This window comes from Zingiber officinale, chromosome 7B (assembly GCF_018446385.1).
Source record: "Zingiber officinale cultivar Zhangliang chromosome 7B, Zo_v1.1, whole genome shotgun sequence".
NCBI lineage: Eukaryota > Viridiplantae > Streptophyta > Magnoliopsida > Zingiberales > Zingiberaceae > Zingiber > Zingiber officinale.
The window spans coordinates 68,238,257-68,244,026 of NC_055999.1; the positions used below are offsets into that span (position 1 = coordinate 68,238,257).

Consider the following 5,770-nt stretch of genomic DNA (forward strand, 5'->3'; position numbering starts at 1 on the left):
TAACCATATTACAAGACAAATAATGACAAAATAATCCAAGGTAAATAGTAGGGTAAACTTTACTTATTGCAGATAACATTCCATAATATCCATCAGATATAATTGTCATATTTAATAGATCAACTGCAAGAAATTGTAGGATCAAGATGTGCTAGAGGGGGGTGAATAACGCTCGTGATTTTTTCACACTTTTAAAACAATCGAGTAAAACACAACGAAAAGAAAGAAAAGAGAAACAACGCTAACAAGACCATGTTTTACTTGGTTCGGAGCCTATGAAGACTCCTACTCCAAGACCCGCGATCGTTGATCACTTTCATTGGGCAACCACTATAATTTTGGAAAAACATTACAAATTACAGAATTACAAGTACAGAACTTAATTACAGTAATTTAAAATTATACCGACAATGTAGAATTATGAAAGTACAACTTTCGATCGTCAGAGTAGTGTTACGGCTTCGTCGGATCATCTTTGTAGCAACGCGCAAGAGAAAGATCACGAAGACAAAATGTGTTCAATGCACTGCTCGTGGTCTCCTTTTATGGGCTATTGAAGGCGCCTTCAACCCTATTAAAGGCGCATCCAGCTTAGATTTCTATCCCCAAATTTGTGGACTCGATAACCTCTGCAGTATGTGAACTTTATCCCTTCAAAGGCGCCTTCAAGTTCATGGAAGACACCTTCTATCCTAGCTCCAAGGCACCTTCAGGCTCTTGGATGGCACCTTCGCGCCTCTCCGCACGGACTTTCATCCAAACCTCCGGAGGCACCTCCAACAGCCCCGGAGGCACCTTAAACACTATTCATCCGAGCCTTTTATGTGCTTTTCACTCCCTACAAGATACATTTGTTCAAAATACCAAACCTACCCTGAAAAAAGAAATTAGTACAATAAAATATGAATAATAAATTATTTGACAGTCTCTGGATTGTCCGGTTCTGACTTTCGGATTTTTCGGAAACTCTAGGTCGAATCGACACCTATTGTTTCCTCAACAAGGAACGCGTCCTCACCTACTTCTCTCAGGAAAGTTTATCTTTTGTCAGACGGGTCCTCCAGACCGATTAGACTTCTGCTCAGCGTCCGAGACTTCAGAACTTCATGTGGACGTCAACTCCACAATCCCTCCAATCTTCCACCTGGTGTCCGCGACCCCTAGGATTTTCACCTAGAGTCCTCGACTATAGAATTTCGCCCAAAATCCTCGACCCGTCAAGACTTTGCCCAATCCCCTGGACCAAGACTTTGTTGCCTAACCGCAGCTAGGACTTTTCTTTACCTAAGATCACTTAGGACTTTCTTGCATACTTAGTTCAACGTGTTAGATCACAAGATAACTTAACTTTGAACCCTTTATCATAATTAAAATTTAGGCTCGATCGTCTGATGCTTTCTGCATTAACAGAAATATCTTTAAATGATTTAAAAATCAATCTCATGCAGCATCACACTCAACCTCATCAATTGTTATATTTAATATTCCATGATTTAATAGCTTTACTGGAAGAAGATTTTCATTACTATCTACTGCTATGGCTATTGATAATACACCAGGATATTTGCCCCTCAGGTGTGTTGCATCAATTTTAATATTTTCAAAAATATGTTTAAAAAACTCTTCCATATACACCAAAAGCCCAAAAATAATGTTGAAATTTATCATCATTTTTTTTCAATGCAACGTATGTATCTATGTCTCTATATTTTAGCTCACAAAATACTCTAGGGACATCACCATAATCCTTATCGAAATCACCTACCACCTTATTTATAGCTTTCACACATACATAGTATGTCTTTCTATATAATATATTCACTTCAAATCATGATTTTATCTCTTTCTGAATGTGGATCTATAATATTCTGATATCACAAAATGACTTTTAATCTTAAAAACTATAAATGAAGATGTGTATGTAGGATAAAAACCGTACTCATAACGTTCTAAATATTTTATAATCATGGACTTAATATCTCCCCTTATAATTATGAAGATTTTTACTTAAATAGCCAACTAAAAAAGCAAGCTGATGCTGACTGCAAATTTGTCATTTCCAACAATCATGTGGAATTTATTTTCCGATATTTCATTTCAATCATTTGACAGTAATTCAACATTTTTATTGCATTAAATTGAAGACTCTTAAATCTATTGACTTTCGCTTCCTTATTTAACCCCTTTACAGTTGAATCTTCCGACTGCCATAAGCTTCCGTGAAGAAGGCCAGCCAAGAACACTTACGGTACTAAAAAGGGGAAGAAGGCAATTGCTGATCTGCCAAGAAGTGCCGAATGAGCTGCTGCGCTTGCCTGGGAGCAAATGTAGGCACTTGGTGGCCGGCACCACGCACCGTCACAAACGTTAGCCCCTCGAAGATGATGGTCCACCCGCCGACCTGCATTCTGTCATACCATGGCTTCCATTCCTGAATAGTTTTCAGGCCAAGTTTGTTCAGTGTCAGTCTTGTGGAGGTCACCGGTATTCTTCCATCAGTATCTCCACTGCAACACACAATTCAGATATGAAACTCACAGTTCATGGTCTAGTTCAGTAATTGCTAGTCCTTGCAATTCTCACCTGAAAACCCACACTCGAATGTCGCCATCGATGAGCTTGCGGATCACCGGGAGCACAGAGGAAGGTGCATCATTCCACTTGGAGATCGCATCGCTGCACGAGCTCAAATGGTGTCAATTAGACGACAAGAACACTGTATTTTGCCAATTGCCTGTGTTTTTACCTGCAATGAGTCCAAGTGTAGCCAATCTTAGTGGCATTGGCATGTAGAGCTTCTTGCACATCTGGCCTGTTAAAGTATTTCTCGGTGTAATTCGGAACACATGGATCGTAACCGACTGGCTTTCGATGCCATCCACTCTGAAAGAGAGGGGAGAAAAAAGATAAACTAAAAGTTAATTTCATAGATGAACAAGAAGACTTTCTAAAATGAAGGAAGAACTTACATGTCTAGAGAGTATCTTAGGGGAAGCACCTTCAACAAAATAGGACCTTCTATTTGAAGCCATGGTGGAGTTTGAATCTACACATTCTAGAGAATATAGGCTATACATATCGATGATATTGTAAACTGCAAAAAACTCATCCAATGAACTACTACAGGCATCGGTGACATTTTCTTTACTGAAATTGCAATTGTTCTTCACATCATGGTAAACTCGATCGGATATCACTGCATGATCCCATGCATAGTCTATCATACCAGTCTGATCAGTTTCATCATCCATCAAGGCATTCCCGATCTAAGAGAGCAATAGTTTCACCTCATTGTTAGCTTCGATACCACTAATTCATGTAAACAGAAGGAGAGGGCATGCATCTTACAATGAAACCTTTGAAATTTATGTAGTTTTTGGCCGGAACAATCTTATTCTCATCGAAAATCTTCTCCGAAAGTTGTGGCACATAATGCCCTATCACGTAATCATAGAGAAGTCATTTAACTTTCAAGAATTCAAGGTAAGTCTGTGACTTACTTACCGGCATAACTTTCCCCGGCAATATAGAAGTCGTGAGACTTGAATCGTGGAAACCTCTTAAACCAATTCACAAGAAAGATGTAGGCATCTTCAGCTACAATTTGGTAATCAGAAAACAATCGAGTTATGAAACTTATTTTTGATCCAAATGCCTCCATCAAGCTATGAAACTTACCAGTGATCGTGTCTCCTAGTTTGTTCAAGTCAGAGCTTGTATTAGTATATGAAAACCCCACTCCTACCGGCGACTCCAGAAACAGCAAATTGGCCTCTGCAATCAGATAACTATCAGAAATGTTCAGACTTCACCAAGATGTTAACTGACAAGGCTTGCCTTTGTTCCATGAATGGTTATTGAGTCCGAGTTCCGGGACGCCCTTTTGGATCAAGAAAGGCCCCAATTCTTCTGCCTCCCCATACCCTATGGAAGAACAGCCAGGCCCTAGACACAAACAATGCTAAGTAAAGACTGAAAACAAGAAATTTGTAACCTTCTTTACTGACAAAAAAAAACAACAAAAGAGATCACTTTAGTGAGGCACACTCCATGAAAACATGGCTAAGCAGAGCACTCCATCAACACAAACACATCTACCAGTAGCTTCAGATACTTCCATGGCCATTAGGCACTTTCACCAGAGCTTAATTCAGCCATGCAAACAAAGTATTTGACCAAAGCTGGTCAAACAAGAAGCTTTGCTTATGATGAAATCAAGAGAAAGCAGATCCAAGGAGGATATATATATATATAATTTTGACCAAGGATGAGATAATAATCCAGTAATTAATACTCAATGTCAAAGGCCTTGTTTTGTGTCATGAATGTGAAGAAGCAGAATTAGTTGCTGAGTGAGTTCACCTATAAACCTCTGAATATTGAATGTCTGAACTGGGAAAGAAAGAGAAAGGAGCAAACTGTGCAATGATTGACTGGAGTGCTATGTTTGTTGATGTGATTTAAACTGTCAAATGATTAATTGCTTTGTTTTTCTTTGAGTTATGGCGTGAGAGATTAGCAACCGTGACAGTGATTGATCGAAGAGAAGGTAAATAGATGAGGAAGTACCTCCGTTGAGCCAGAGGAGGAGGGGCTTGTTGTGGGCGTCGTGAGTGGCTTCGAAGAACCAGTAGAAGAGGGCGCGACCGTGAGTCTCGTTGACGGTGACGTAGCCGGCGAATTGGCGGAAGGTCACCGGCGGCTGGCCGGGGAGATGGGAGACGCGGTCGGCCTGCTGCTGCGCGGAGGCTGCTTCATGGCCGGAGGAGTGGGACGGGAAGAGAAGGAGAAGAGAGAAGAGGAGGAGGAGGAGGAAGAGAGAGGAAGAAGAAGAAGAAGAAAGCGCCATGCGGTTGAATTAAGCAACAGAAGGAAAGGAATGGTGAATTTATAGTTGTGGGTGATTTTGCAAAATACCTTAAATAGCTTGATGGTTGAACTGACGAACAATAGGTGCCGATGAATGCCAGAGGAGAGGAGAAGAGATCCAGCATTAGTATTAGACGTTAAAACAATTTAATTCTGTTGGCCGATGAATGCCAGAGGAGAGGAGAAGAGATCCAGCATTAGTATTAGACGTTAAAACAATTTAATTCTGTTGGAGAATTCGTTTAAAACCCATAACTTTACCTTTTTATTATTTATTTTTATTATTTTTAATATAGTATTCAACTGATCAAAAGATGATCGATTTGAATTCGTACAAATTTTTTATCGACCATCAAAATAAATCTCAAATGATCTATGTTCTTAAATTTATTATCCTATTAAAAGAAAAATCCTTGCAACTGATCCGACTTCATATAAATTTTATATCAATGATCAAAATAAATTTAAAAATACTCGTGAAGATTCATTCAAATGGCTAACATTTTTAGATTTACCGTCCCACCGAAAACATTTATATAGTACGCCATAACTAACTACTATAGTTCCCACTAAAGAAAAAATTTATATAGTACGCCGTAACTCGCTACTATAGTCCCGAGATAAAATGTAAAATATATAATTAATAAAACATTATGATTTTACAAAAAATAATTCAAGTGGTTTCGCGGATAAATTTTAGTATCAATTGAAAATTTAAAATTTGGTAAAAATCAAAAAGGCCTTTTGTTTTTCCAAATTATCAAAGATACACATAACTTTGATATTTGATCGACGCTTCATCTTATTGTTCAACTATGTGTCCGTAGTTCAAGTCCCAGCTATGATAGATTTGTAGGAATTTTTTTTCAAATGAGGCACATAACTAAACGATGCCGGGCTT

The 5,770-nt window shown here is 38.7% G+C and overlaps 1 pseudogene; it reads right to left on the reverse strand.

Annotated features, from left to right (window-relative positions):
* Nucleotides 1–2,251: 2,251 nt before the first annotated feature.
* LOC122003802 lies at nt 2,252–4,849 on the reverse strand (annotated as a pseudogene).
* Nucleotides 4,850–5,770: the final 921 nt, after the last annotated feature.